Source organism: Mustela lutreola, chromosome 10 (genome assembly GCF_030435805.1).
Source record: "Mustela lutreola isolate mMusLut2 chromosome 10, mMusLut2.pri, whole genome shotgun sequence".
NCBI lineage: Eukaryota > Metazoa > Chordata > Mammalia > Carnivora > Mustelidae > Mustela > Mustela lutreola.
In genome coordinates this window covers 32,030,656-32,045,712 of record NC_081299.1, presented here as the reverse complement: position 1 = coordinate 32,045,712, position 15,057 = coordinate 32,030,656, and the positions used below count along the sequence as shown (strand labels likewise).

At 50.8% G+C, this 15,057-nt stretch overlaps 1 protein-coding gene across 4 annotated transcripts in view; it reads left to right on the top strand.

The window, feature by feature from the left end:
• Window positions 1-15,057, top strand: part of HIVEP3 (HIVEP zinc finger 3) — a 456,280-nt gene that overhangs the window by 287,955 nt on the left and 153,268 nt on the right. For all 4 annotated transcript variants that reach the window (XM_059135436.1, XM_059135438.1, XM_059135432.1 and 1 more), the window contains one exon: window positions 11,765-11,845. The gene's annotated coding sequence lies outside the window, so the exon portion shown is untranslated. The remainder of the gene's footprint in view (window positions 1-11,764; window positions 11,846-15,057) is intronic.

The window sequence follows — 15,057 nt, the reverse complement described above, 5'->3', positions numbered from 1 at the left end:
TCTACATAAAGCATCACTCAAGGACGGGTACCCGCTCTCCCCCTCTGCTGCTGTATTTGTCTTCACAGCATTAGATGCCCTACTGTTCTGTCCCGTAGCCCTTCTTTTATCTGTGACCACCCCTCTCCGCCATGACACTGGAAACGCTGCAAAGGCTGGAACTGGAATTTACTGGGGGCTGTGTCTACGGCACCTGAACAGTGCCTGGCGCATACAAGCACAGAGCACATGAATGAATGCATGCGTGGACTCAAGACCCATGTGATTAGTGTGGCATGCCTTTGTGCTCCCGCAGCCCCGTCCCTGCCTCCTGGCAGTTGTCTCCAGGCACGTGATTGCATGTGTGCCCTCTGTGTCCCCACATACTGCAAAATCCCTGAGGCCGAGCATGGAAGAAGGTGCTTGAAGAGCATTTGTCACAGCCACGAATCAAAGTGCTTGCCACCCTGAGCCTCAGTTTCCCCCCTTATACACTGTGAGTGTGGTCACCCTTGAGGCTTTTTAAGCACCCTCCCTGTGTGCCATTCTGGGATCTGTCACCTGTTGGCTGGCCTTTCTGCACCTGTCCCTTGGTGGGTTTGCTGTCCCAGTGCTTGTCCTGACTCTCCAGGGTTGGTCACTGCCCAGAGCCTGCCTTCCCCTGGATGAGCAATTAAACCCTCAGAATAGTCCATTGTTTAGAATCAGGTGCCTGGACCCTGTATTTATCTCCAGCATGCTGAGTGTGCTCGAGTCCCTGCCAGCCACGTACGTGGTGGGCATCGTTGGGATGGCTCAGGCTTCTCGGCCCCGAGAGGCCATCCCTCTGGATATGGTGCAGGAGGCAACCAGCCACCACGGGAGTGGGAGCCAAACGAGGGAAAGGCATGGAAGGGAACCAGTCTTCACTGAGCCCCAGGCACAGGACATGGGTGTTGTCCTTGTGAGGGCCACACAAGATTAGTGTCATTAGCCCCATGTCACAGCCTGGGGGTTGGAGACCGAAGAGGCCCCCTTTCACCTGGAATTGCCTCAAGTTTGTAGAATTTATAAGGGACAGAGCTGGGATCTGAACACAGGACTGTCAAACTTTCTCAGCTTCCCCTGGATGGTGGGTGTGATAGCCGGCTGCCATCGGCCCCTGAAGCTGTATGTCGCCCAGTGACTCCCCCTGAGCGAGTGGGAGAGGGAGCCAGCCTCGTGGATACTATTACAGGCTCTACGTTTGCAAATAACGAGCTTGATTTCCGGCTTCTTCTTGTCCTCCCTCCCCACCCCCACCTGTTCTTCCAGGGCCGTTCAATCTCACATCCTCCTTGAAGGATGTGGGAGAAGCTTGGAGAGATTCCAGAGTAGGGGCAGAGGGGAGTTGAACGGACCATGCCCCCAGAGCAGAGTGGGTCTACCAGACCAACCCAGAGGGTGGCAGTGGGAGGAATCCAGTCCAGGCCAGACAACCAGCTGACGTAGGATTTAAGGGGACGTTCTGGCACTGCCACTTATTAGCCTGGTGACCTTTGGCGAGCTGGCCTTGAGCTCCCTTATCTGTAAAATGGGAGCAATGATAGTCACTGCGTGACGTAGCCCTCTTTCGGGATTTGATCAAGGAATTCATGCAAAATTCTCACCCAGCAGGAAGCACTTGCCTCATTGGCCACTGTCATATCCCCACCGTGCGGCCCAGTCACAGCGCTGGGGGCTGGGGCGTGGGGTGTGGAGTTACAGCTGGGCACGGAACCAGGACTGAGCAATAAGGCGGGTCCCGGGCCTTGGGAATGGGATAGTGACACAGTTTCCAGAAACAGGCACAATATTAGAGCAGGCCAGTCCGAGCCAGGGGTTCTGTAGATGATTATGATGATTATAAGGGGAAGAAGGGTTGGTTCGAGAACACGTGGTAGGATTGAGCTTGCAGGGGACCCAGCTGTTGGAACAGGAGACACAAGGGAAGGGCGAGCCAGACCCTCACTGCAGGCTTAAGATTAGCACCATTTCATGTGACTCAGAAACATTCATTTACAATTTTTCATGTTCATCCTGTTGAAGCTGAACCCGGGAATGTCAGAGCCGGTGTGATCTTAGAGATGGGGATGACTGCCCCGGGCCAGAGCTGGGTAAGAGCATGCCCCTGCTCTTTTCCATGCCTCTGTTTCCCTTTTGATCCCATGAGAGTGGTAACTTCGATGACCATTTAGGATCTTTCCAGCTCCGAAAGTGACCCCTAGGGATTATTTCTGGGGCTTGTTCAGTGTCAGGAAAAGGGATATGGGCACGCTGAACAGGCAGTTTGGAGGTATGAACGTAGCAGGAGGAAACTGATCCCCTTGGCTGATGCACAAGGATGGGATGGAGGAAGGGGGCGTTGGTCTAGCTGCTGTCCTGTTAGTCTCAAACAGGGCTGTCTCTCTGAGACACTGGGGTCACTTGCACACCACGGGACTGAAGTCTGCTGGTGATCTTGCTGGGGCTCTTCCAACTCCTGATGGAGATTGCTTCCTGACCTAAGCCTGCTAGCCCCTGGCTGCCTTGCTCAGCTCTGGACACCGTCCCTCCAATACATCTGCCCACCATCTGAGCCACTGTGGTCAGAAGCTCATCTGGGCCTGGGCCTGGGCCTGGGCCCTGGAATTGGCCTGGTTGCCTTGAATTGTACATCTGGCATTCCCATGGCTGGTGCCCATCAATGGGGGTGGTGGGGGAGGGGCTGCCTGCCAAGCGGCATCTTCCCTTAAGCCCTGCTGTGTTGGTGACTCTGCAGAACTGAGTTTGCCTCTTTCTGGCTGTTTCTCTGCCTTTGACTCCGAATCTCTACAAGGGTCAGAGCTGTGCGTGAACTCCAGGCCCTGAGACCCTGAGTGGCTGTTACCATTTCACCCAGACATCACTTTGGGCTAAATTCTGTTTCCCGGGACCCTCAAGCTGCTGGCTGGGTTCTTGCCTTAAACAAATTCCTCGGCCATTCTTCGAGCTGTAGAGATTGCCGCTGCGAGGAGCTGCCTGTGTCCCACCCGTGAAGGGCCCTGCTTGGCCCCATGGGGTGGGTGCCCCAACCTCTGGATGCTCCTGTCTCCGGGTTTCTTCCTGCCACTGGTCCTTGATGCTGCGGTCCCAGCGTGCTATTGGGGCACATGTTCCCAGTTCTGCAACTCTGGCTGGGTATTAGGATGCTTTGGGCATGTAACAGAAAAATAACAAGTGAGCTAAACAACAAGGATTTATTAACTCAGGAAGCTTATAGATAGAGGCAGTTCCAAGCTGAATAACCTGGCAGTCCCGTAAGGTCAAGGGTATGCGTATTTTCCCACTTCCGCCCGTCTGCATCCTCACCACTGAATCTGCATCATCTCACCAAGGGTCATAGGACAATTCCAGGGGCCATTTGCAGACATGGGGGTGGATGTGCAGAGGAGCATCTTCCCCCAAATCTCTCTCTCTCTCTCTCTTTTTTTTTTTTTAGCAAGGAACCACTTTCCCAGAAATGCTGAGAAAGACTTGCCTTAGCTGTAAAATGGGAGTCATAGGTCCCCACTAGCGAGAATTCAGTCACGTGTCCATGCCCGAACCAGTCACTTGAAAGCGGAATCCAGGGGCACCTGGGTGGCTCAATCATTAAGCGTCTGCCTTTGACTCAGGTCATGATCCCAGGGTCCTGGGACTGAGCTCTGCATCGGGCTCCCTGCTCAGCGGGAAGCCTGAGCAGGGAGCCCAATGCTCCCTCTCTTACTCTCCCTGCTTGTGTTCCCTCTCTCAATGTGTCTCTCTCTGTCAAATAAATAAATAAATAAATAAATAAAGTGGAATCCAACCACTGCATTGGACTAATCATGGTCCCCCCCGCCCAGGCCTGGGGAACAGCTGGCCCCAATAAAAGCAGGCCTCCAGCAACAGAGAAGAAATGAGGGTAATAGCTATTGGGTAGTTCCCACTATTTAACTTGAACTTTTCCTGTTTGCATTTGGTGCCATTTTGACTTCTTCCCCTTTGTACCCATTAGGGTTCTTTGGTGTAAGCAATGCAAGCTGACTTTTAAAACAACATCAGCAAAAGGATTGAAGTCAGAAGGAACTCCAAGAACTGATGGGAAGGCTAGGGGACTAGGCTCAGAAAGGAGCCAGGGCTCCTCTGGGGAGCAAAAAACCCATAAACTAATTGGTGGCAATCAATTTAAAACAACATAACAATTTAAAACAACATAAGCAAAAGGATTGAAGTCAGAAGAAACTCCAAGAACTGATGGGAAGGCTAGGGAACTAGGGGACTAGGCTCAGAAAGGAGCCAGGGCTCCTCTGGGGAGCAAAAAACCCATAAACTAATTGGTGGCAATCTTGCTATGGCCAACAGAAGATTCCAGGATCTGAAAGAGAGCATTCAAGTACCTAGCTTAGTCTCGTGCCCGCCCCTGGGCTACAAGGGAGCTTTGGTTTACTGTCTCCCAAGACCAGGACCCCGGATGAAATCGGGGTGCTATTACAGAAGCAGGGAGAAGGGATGCAGAGTGGCCAATGCCCAGCAAGTGTCCACCACAGTATCACGATGCCTGGCCCAAAGACACAACAGAGATGGTGTGGCACATGTCCCTCATGTGGATAGGGACAGCTGCTTGGAGGAGAAGACCCTTGACCACAGGTCCTCACAGAGGTGTTCTCCCTGTGGTATTACCCTGACAGGTAGACCATCCTGTCAAATCCTTCTAGAGGCTTCCTGAGCCACTCACCTGGGCCATGGCCCCTCCTGGCTTCTCCCAGCTCTTCTAGAAATTCTATCAGTGCGTCTTCTATTCACCAATGACAGGAAACTGTCAGGACAGGAAACTAGTGACAGCCCCAGAACATTCCCGAGTCTTTCTTTAAGACTGCACGAATAGAAGATCAAGTCGTAGTCTTACCATCCCCTTGGCATGGTGGGTTTCAGGCTTGCCAGGTCTATCGCTGCAAATAGCAAAACCGTGACCGAGCTCCTGCTGTGGGATAGATCGGGCACTAAGCACTTGGCATGCACTATCTCGTTTAACCCACAGATGGCTGTCATTTTCCTTTTCCACAGATGGAGGAAACTGAGGCTTGGAAAGAATCAACGACTTTCCCTTGGGCACAGCCAGTCAGTAACATAGCAGGATTCAAATCTGATCCAGAACCCTTGTTTCAGTCACTTCCTTGTACTGCTCCACACCCCATGGCTAGCAGGCCTCTTTTCTTCCTGCTTGGACTAGGAATGGAATGGGACTTTAGTTTACACATTTGTCCCTGCCAGAGACCCTCTTCACCTTGGGCTTCAGCCTACCACCTGTCAGAGGCTTTGGACTACGCTGGAACTGCTATTGGAGAGGTCAAACCTTTCCTTACCTCACCCAGGGCCGTGGAAGATCACGGAAGCACAATCATGAGTTCCACTTTTTAACCTTCACGATGAAACCTTATTTTTGTCCTCATAGTTTTCTCTAGAGGACACGGCTCTGTCTTCTGTAGGAGTACAGCATCCTTTCTGCAGCCCTTGTCAGTGCCCTCAACCTGGCAAAAGACCAGGGACTGTACCGGTCCCCGGGGGGTGGGGGGTGGGTGGGTCCGAAGGAACAGTTTGCCAGCTGGGCTCCAAAAAGCCCCAGAGGGTCAGCAGAATCCCAATCAGGGACAGCAATTCCCAGAGCACCCCATCTTTCTCTGTTTCTCATCCTGGTCCTCAATGTAAGTTTTATTCTTTAAGACTCTCTGCCAAGAATGCATGGGTCCATTGGAGGCGTGGATGCTTTTCTTCCAGAAGTTTTCACTTCTGGAAAACTCCTGATGAAAGGATGGATGAAAAATCCTATCACTATGGCCCCCAGGACAGTTGCCTCTATAGAACCATAGCTTAGTCTTCTCTCTTGGGCATCATTTGGGGGGCCAAGAACCAGGAATAGCCATGGAGGCAGGAAATAGTTAAGCATATTTATTAAAAAACAGAGAAAGTTGTCCCTGGTTTTGCTTGGTTCTCTTGAATCCTGGTCACCAAGCCCTCTCAGATATCTAGTCCCAGAGAGACTGACCTTCCTTGTTCCCTGGCACCGTCCTACGACCGACAATAGTATCCCCCTTATTTTACTCTTTGCTTGGCTACTAGGATGCCCAGAGCTAAGATAGACAACCGGGCAGCTCTCTTTTTAAAACATGTGTATTGTTTCATTATACAATATTTGCACATTTCTTAAGAATCAGAAAATAAAAACAAGTATAAGAATGCAAAAAAAAAGTACTCATGTGGGGCGCCTGCGTGGCTCAGTGGGTTAAAGCCTCTGCCTTCAGCTCAGGTCATGATCCCAGTGTCCTGGGATCGAGCCCCGCATCAGGCTCTCTGCTCCGCGGAGAGCCTGCTTCCTCCTCTCTCTTTGCCTGCCTCTCTGCCTACTTGTGATCTCTGTCTGTCAAATAAATAAATAAAATCTTTAAAAAAATGTACTCATGTTTCTACTTAAAAAAAAACGTTAATATTTTCATCTATTTCTTTTCATTTTTTTAATGCTTTCTGTTCTGTTTATGTACAGTTTCATGTGATTTTGTTTGCAAGGTTTTTTTCTTTTTACATAAATGGAATCATCCAGTCTATGAAGCTGTGTAGCTTGCTTTTCTCCGCCTAACATCACCTTCTTAAAGGATGCGTAATATTCCACCAAGGGGATCAGAGGTCAGCCAACTTGTCTGTAAGGGGCCAGAGAGTGGATATTTTAGGGCTTTGAGCCATACTATTTTTGTCCCCACTGTTGCATTCTGCTGCTATAGCACAAAGGCAGCCATAGATGTCATGTACATGAGTGGGTGTGGTCGTGTTCCAACAAAACTTTATTTATAAAACAGTCTGTCAGTGGATTTGCCTGCAGGCTATACTGTGCAACCACCACCCCCCCCGTGATATATAGATGTACTCTTGTTTTCATAGACCTGTTAGCCATTTTCACATGTTAGCGCTTAGATTTGCTTCCAGTATCATAAATGAGGCTACGTGGAGTTCGCATAGAATTTTTTTCCTTAGACTATATTCCTGAAGATGGGGATGACTCTGCCCCAAAGTATGGATGCCTGTGAGGCAGAGCTCTTGGCGAAAGCTGTGAAATTGCTTTCCAGAACACTCTGCCAACTTCCACTACCAGCAGTGATGTGAAAGCACCCATTTTCCTAAAGCCCGTGTGCACCAGGCATTGTCCCTCGAGACACTACCTTCCACCCTGCCCTGTCCCTTCACAAACGGACTCTGCTTTTGTCTGATGTTTGAGCCTTAGTTGATGTTTTGATTCTTGAATCTTCCTCATGTTCTGTTTTTGGAAGTGGGCAGGATATAAGCAACCAGAGGGGCACCCAGGGAGCCCCAGAGTCCTGAAGGTCCAGGGTGGGGGGCACTGGCTGCTGGGGCTGACAGCTGCCCTTCTGTCCCAGGTGAGAGACTTCCAGAGCCTGTGAGCCAGGTGGGAGTTGGGAGAGAGAGGAGCAACACGGTAGGAAGGGAAGAGAGTGGCTTTGCGGGTCCGACGAATCGGGATCCCATCAGGTTCCATGTCTGTGAGTGTGGGCAGGTTCTGTGCCTCTGATTGGCTCATGTTGTCCTCTGTAAAGGGAACCAGACAGCCAAGTGCCCAGGAGGCTCCTGCAGACTCCACCTGATCCTTAATAGCAGAACCTCACACAGGACCTGGCACAGGGGAAGGACTGCATGTGTCTCGGTTAAGTGGAATTGACTTGAATGTTAGGGTTCTCAGCCAAACAGCTCCAGCTTTGTTCCTTGTTAGTTGTGCGGTCCTGGGCAATGCACCTCCCTCCCAGGGCCTCTGCCTGCTTGGCTGCAGGATGGGTTTCATGAATGAGGATATTGACGTCGTGTGCACCGATGAGGAAACTGAGCTGTGGGGTGGCTCGTCTGCTCAGGGTCACACAGTGGCTGCACAGAGAGACCAGGGCACCCTCCCACAGGCTGCCGGGAGTGTGAACGAGACGAGGAACGGAAAGTCTCTGACTCAGTGAATGTTTGTTCCTTTCCAGAAGCAGGACATACTGCCAGCCTCAGGTCTTGGCTGTGGAAACCGAGCACCGGGGTGTGCAGCCCCCATGGGAACGGGGACTGCCTTGGAGGCAACTGTACGCCTGCTGCGAGTTGCTGGCACTACTGCTTAGGAGGGACTCTCTGGGGAGGGGGAGGGGATCCTCTGGAGACCACCCTCCCCAGGGGGTTGCTTCCCAAGCACCTGTCTCGCCTCCATGGGGCCCGTCTGCTCTGGGGCCAAGTAGAGAATGCGCCTTTTCACAGCAGCTTTTTGGCCTCGAGAGTGGAGCCCAGGCTGCTCTGACAAGCCCTGCCCCTGGAAGAGGCATCCAAAGCCCACATGAGGGAGAGTGTTCTGGAAGCAACACCTGGCATGGGTCGGTCCAGAAGATGAGCTTCGTCACAGTCAGCTCTGGTCGACCTTGTCAGGCTCATTATCGCTGTCACTAGGGACTGGAGCCAGGTACAGGAGGCTTTACCTCCTCCAGATGACATTTCATCCATCCAGCATCCCTTGAGGATAGGTGTGAGTATGCCCATTTCATGGATAAGGAAACTGGGGCATAGGCTCGTAACCGGTGAGTGACAGAGTGACAAGTGGGGACTTGAATCGTCTGACCCGAGGGCCCATGTTCTTAATCACCACTCATATTTACTGCCTTTCACAGGGCATAAAACCTCTTGGAAAAGTAGAAGGGCCTTTGAGTCTTAGAATAACCGATCTCTTTCCTTTTGGATTTGGCTGTGACCCAGGAACTGGGGGACCCTAGATTCCTTGGGACCAGAGCCCCAGCTCCTTTTTGGACATGCTTATCCACACTTGACCTCTTTCTAGGGAGTATTTCGTCCATTCAGTGATCCAATAATTTTTTTTTTTGATCTTCCATGTGCCAGGCCTTGTTCTAGGTACAGAGATGCATTGTACATAATAATTAGAACTAACCCTTACTGTGTACAAATACACTCTACACACTGTACCTGGATTAGCTCATTTAATACTCACAACAACCCCATAGATAGCTCTTATCCTTTCTTCGTAGATGAAGAAATAGAAGCACAGAGAGGTTAAGTAATTTGTCCAAGATCCCACAGCTAATGAATGTCAGAGCCAAGATTTGAACCAAGGCAGTCTGGGGTCAGCATCAAAACATGTAACTGCTCCCATATTGTTGTGACTCTCATACTTCCTGCCTTGAAAAAAATCAGAGGCGTTCTTTTCTAACTGGAGTGTTCAAGTAGCACTAAAATAATTTCATTCAGTTTTGTTTGTTGAGAAGTGAACTGGCAGTGAGAAAAAATGATCCTGGATGTGTGAAGTGTTTGACATCCAAGGGCCAGTGGAGAGAAGTCAAGGTCATGAAAGGGGCCTTGTCCCACTCCCCACCATGACCTGGACTGCTATGTGCCCTTTGGCAAGTCTTATCACCTCTCTGAGCTTCCATTTCTTTATTGTTAGTACCTATTCTACCTGCCCCCAAGCACTTTTGTGAAGTCTAGATGACATGGTAAATGGAAACAAGATTTCACAACAGAAAAAAAAAAGGGGGGGGGGGAGAAAAAAGCACTGGGCAAGAATTTGTTATTGGACCAGAATGAAAATTTGGTCAGTTTGATGAATGAATGAATGAACAAATGGATGGATGGATAGATGAATGAATGTTTCTAGCAGGCCTCAAGATTGGCTTGGGTAACCAATGGCTCTCTTCAGGAGATATTTTGAAAATTTTCAGGATCCCATCGAGCCTCTCTCCTTGGCTATGTCCCAGGTTCCTGTCCCTTGAGTTCTTTTGCATCTGATTTTTTGGTGAGCCTCTGAGACTGTTTTAGCAAACATTTTTTAATAGCTGTTGGGAGATAAGCCCTGTACTAGAGTCTCTGGAGAGACCAAAATGAATCTGGAAGGGTCTCTGTCCTCAGGCACTCACAGGCTAGGAAGAGAAATGATAATACGATTAACTGCCACTACTAATCACTGCCACAAACAATGATGACCAGCAATTATCAAGCATTTATCACTTACTAGATATTGTGTTGAGTATTTATATATGTTATTTCATTTAATCATGACAACAGTTTCATGAATTTACTAAAACTACTGCCCCATTTTACAGGTAAAGAAAATGAGTCAGTAACTTACTCAAGTTCACACAAATCTGAAGTTATAGAGCTGGACATGAACCTGAGAAAGATGGGAATAATAGTAATTCTATTATAAGATAGAAACTACTGTGTAACCTATTAAAGGGGAAAGGACAAGTCCCTTAGGGCTCCGAAAGAGAAGGAAGAAGGGTGATGGTGTTGGTGGTGATGGTGATAATGACGATGGTGCTGCTGCTTTGGATGGTAACAATGACATTTATGATGATGATGAAGGTGACGGTGATGGTGCCGGTGCTGTTGATGGTAATGGTGATGATAGTTATGATGATGGTGGTGTTGTTGGTGACGGTGCTGTTGATGGTAATGATGGTATTTATGATAATGGTGGCCGTGGTGGTGATGGTGATGGTGCCCCTGCTGCTGTTGATGTTAGTGGTGGTGATATTTATGATGATGGTGGTGGTGGTCGTGATGGGAATCATGGGGACGAGAATGATGGTGATGATGATGATAGTCCTCTGGTACCCAGTTGTTGAACTTCTGCTTTGTGCCAGGCCTTGACCTGATTACTTTCTACTATTTCATTTTATCTTCATAACAACTTCCCAACATCAGGACCATCATCTCTGTTTTTCTCACGAGGACCCCGAGCTGGAGAAAGGCTCAGTGGGCTGCCCAAGGGCAGATATCCACTCTGAACTGTCCTGGAGCTTAGGCACGCCTCACTGCAGAGCCACCATGCTCCCCTGTGTACCAGGGTCCCTAACTCGTGGGCCATGGGCCCAGTCATCTCAGAGATGCTCTGTAAATATCTATTAAACGAATATTGACTGAATGGATTCCGAAGGGGCCAACATCTTTAGTCCAGAGGCATAAATATCATGTCTCAAATGAGTATGTGTAACCACTATTTAAATATACGTGGTAGTGCTGTGATTACTGAAATATGAGTTAATTGTAAAGCATGACGTTCAATGTCACTTTTGTGCTATTCTTCATTTGCCTAGTGAAAAGATGCTAAGTGCATAGTTAGGAGGAGTTTTGAAAAATGTGTGCATAGAAAAAAGAGTCTTGGTGCTGAAAATGGTGGGAAGCATCATGTCATCCCGCATGGCACACGGAAAATGCTTTGCGGGGCGTCTGGCACAGAGATCGCTCAGAGGATGGAGGGAAGCCACTGGGGTGGGGATTGGGAGCCTGCGTGTGTAAGACCTGAGCTGTCACTTTCAGTGGCTCTCTCTCTCTCTGTAAGAGCTGAAAGCAGCATCTATTAGCTTTCTCAAATGGCTCTCAAACGCTCACATGAATGAATGAATAATAAAAGCAAGAATGAGTGAGTTATGACGAACGGTGCTCAGGGAGCCCATGAGGGGTTGTTTTCCTTGAGGAGTGCTTAAAAGGGAGAGTTTCTCAGCCTGAGAGCAGAACCAGGATGCAGGGCTGGTGGCTGGACTTACGGCTCTGTGAGTGGTGTTATAAGGCTGGGGTTGTTTCCCTGGGGAGGGGGTTGTGATCTTGCCCTGGGGATGACCATGCTGGAGGAGTGGGGGTGACTGGAGCTTGGCTATGAGGCCATTCTCAGCAGGGCTGTGCTCACCGTTTTTGGATGCATTTTTCCAACTCAAGTGTAAGCTGACAGATGGTGCTGGAATAATATTCTCACTTTCTCTACTTCCCACAGGCCTCCCTCCAACACCGTCCTCCAAGCTCTTAGAAATCTCTGACACATCCCAACCATGAGACCACGGCTGGCTTTTGGCAGGTAAGCTCCCTCTATCTCTCCCCATGCACCCCAGGACACAGAGCAATTTCAGGGCAGCCCAAAGGCCACTGGGCTGTGCTTGCAGCCAGGCAGTAGGTGGGAATAACTTCAGCCTTGGCAGAAGAATGGAGCCCCCTCTCTGAGGAGACTTAAGGAAAAAGCTACCAAATGTCCAGAGTCCTGCAGCTGGCATTTCTGCAAATGGCGGCATATGGCGGTGGAAACGTATCCTGGGATGAAAGCCAGGGAACTGGTTCTGACCCCTGGTCTGCCTTTACTGCTCAGATAGCAAGAACCTCCCTTTCTTGGTCTCTGTTTCCATGTCTGAAAATGAGAGAATGAGACACGGTGAACTGGGCAGCCCATGAGCGGGCCATTCCAGGCTCCAGCCAAGGCCATGGAATGGTGGAGAAGGGCAAAGATCTATGGCAGCTCCCTGCCTCTTCCTGTCCATTTGCTCTCCAGACCTCACAGCCACAGAGAGCCTGGGCCAGGCTGTGTGGGTACTGTGCATGTGCATGGATGTGTTTGGGGGCAGGACCTGCGTCCCTCAAACTCAGACCTGGATGATCACTAACCCCCTGCCTGCCCCCCACGGTCACTAGAAGGTGCAGGGCCCAGATGGGCAGGGCAGAGGCTATCTACGTGCTGAGAGCATGGACAGGCCCGCAGCAGGATGTGGGTGTGAAGATCAAGCTGGACGAGGGGCAACACAAGGTGGGAGGCACTCATCAGAATGGAGTGAGTACAGGGCCCAAGCTCTTGGGCAGAGCTGCAGGGCAGGCTGGGACAGCTGCCTGGGAAATGGGGCTGGTGGGGTACTGAGAGCCAGAGATGAGTAAGTCCTGTCGCCAGCCTCAGAAGGTGTCCCATCCAAAGGAGGAGAGGCCGTGCAAAGCGCTACAGTATGGGAAACTGGGAAAGCAGGAGGGTTCCATTCTGTCTAGGTTTGGTGGTAGGGGTGGTTTACAGAACACCAGGTGACCTAACTTGACTTGAACCGGGCTTTGAAGGATGAATAGAAATTCACCAGGCTAAAAAAAAAAAAAAAAAAAATGAAGAAAAGCATTCTAGGCTGAGGAGACAGCAAGCGCAAAGGAGCAGTGGCTGAGGTGGGGGCAGGAGGGGATAGAAGTGAGACCAGGAGAAGTGGGCAGGCTCTCAGATGCTATGTCGAGGGGCTCAGGCTGGGCCCTGTGTGATCAAGGAAGGGCAGTAGTCAGCTCCGTGGGGCCAGGAGAGGCCTCTGGGCTCCAGGGAGAGGCTGCGAGCTAAGAAGTGCTCCGTCAGAACTCGCTAAACCTGAACAATAGGGCCCAGGGCAGGATACCCCTTGTGGAAGCATCTGTGGTCCCTCTGGGGTCCTTCAGGTCTCCCCATGCAGAGCATCCACAGGCACTCTAGGCCGCCTGTCCTGTGGTGGAGGCCTCTCCAGGAGAGGACTGTGGGACTTGCCATCAGAACCCCCTTGTCCCCCTGGCTCTCCCTGTCCCCCCATCCCTGAAGACCAGGCCATCCCCCACGACATGCACCCCTTTAAGGACTCAATGCTGTCAGTAAGGCCCTTTTCAGCCCTCTCCTGTCCACGAATAACAAGGTGGCCCTTGTCCTAGAATCATTTCCTATGTAGTAGGTAATGCTGCACAATTTCATCCTTTTACAGTTTCCTCTCTTGGCAGAGCTCAAAAATGTTCTCACATCCATCATCTCAAGGAAGAGTAGGAAGAGTGGGCTCTGGGGCCCAGCGGTGCTGGATTCCAGCCCTGCCTTGTCACTCCCTTGGGGAGCGGGGTGACCAGTCAGAGCCTCAGGTCTCCGTCTTTAAAAACACCTACCTCCTCAGGTGGTTCCAGAACCTACTGCCCGAGCAGGGGGAAGTCTGGCTTCCTGTCCACAGGACAGGCGGCAGTTACAGCCCATGCTTCTCCACCAGCTCCCATCCCTGTGATGGGGCAGGTCGACAGACAGGCAGGGGAACAGAGAAAGGCCTGGGAGTTTTGGCCTCAAAAGGTGGCCTGAGCAGTGAGCACCTCAGCCTTAACAGGCAGGCAGGCCAGTGGCTATGATGCTCCTTTAAAAAGTTCACACAGCAGAACTTTCCTGATGCCTCTTCCATTCCAGGCACTAGTGGACACCAGGAATCCAAACAAGGATTCTGGAGAAGGGACATGTAAACAAGTAAATTGCAATGCATTGTAAGAAAAGAAAAGCGTGTGGAGGAGGGGTGTGTGAGCCCGCCGTGGAGGGATCACGAGGAGTCTGTTGGCTCAGGAAGGAAGGAGGGAGGGCTTCCAGGCCGAGGGTCCAGCGTGTGCCATGCAGAGCCCTTAGGAGACATCTTAGTGTGGTGGGGCATCCATGTTGGTGTTTATGATGACCGGCCCTGTAGAGGTCCCCGTTGTGAGGAAGCGTTCGGGGAAGCCAAGCACCCTGCCCACTGGTCAGCTCGGGAGGGTCGCCTTCTGGGCCAGTCTTCACAATTTAAGAAGAAGAGCATCAGTGAGCTCCATGTGAAGGCCAGAGAGGCAACCTCTAGTGTCGGGCGGCAAGGAGCTTCAGGGCTCTCCTTGGTTGGTGTTGAGGGCGTACGTGGCCCACAGCTCTGGAATGGTCCTGGGGACACTGCTGTGTCCATGCTGGGAGCAGGGATAGAGATGAGGGACACTGGGTCCCTGCCCCAAGTGAAGAGAGAGGGGGGTAGATAGGCTGCCCCACACCCACTCGGCATAACTAGTGATGCTCCCATGGGGGACATTCAAAGAGCTGTGCTACTAGAGGAGGGGGAGCTGAGGGCAGGAGCCGGTGACATCCTCAGGAGGGAATCTCAGCTAGATGGTAGTAATAAAAATTGTTCTTATAACTAATGATTACTTAGCACTTACTACCTGCCGGGCACTGTTCTAAGAGCTTTGGAAGGGTTTGCACTTGACTTGCACAAGCCCGCAAGACCATCCTCTTGTGCAAGTGAGGATAACTGATGCACAGAGAGACTGAGTCATTGTCCCAAGCACGCACAGCTGGAAAGTAGCCTCGCCAGGCCCAACCCAGGCGGTCTGGCCTCAGAGTCCGTGCTTGAATGGCTCAGGACACCCTGACCACTAAGCCCTCTCTGAGAACTCCAGGCACTTGGCAGAGTTGGGACTAAATTAAGCTTTGCTCTAACACATAGTAGGTACGCCATAAAAACGTGTTTGCTAGTGAGAACACACAGA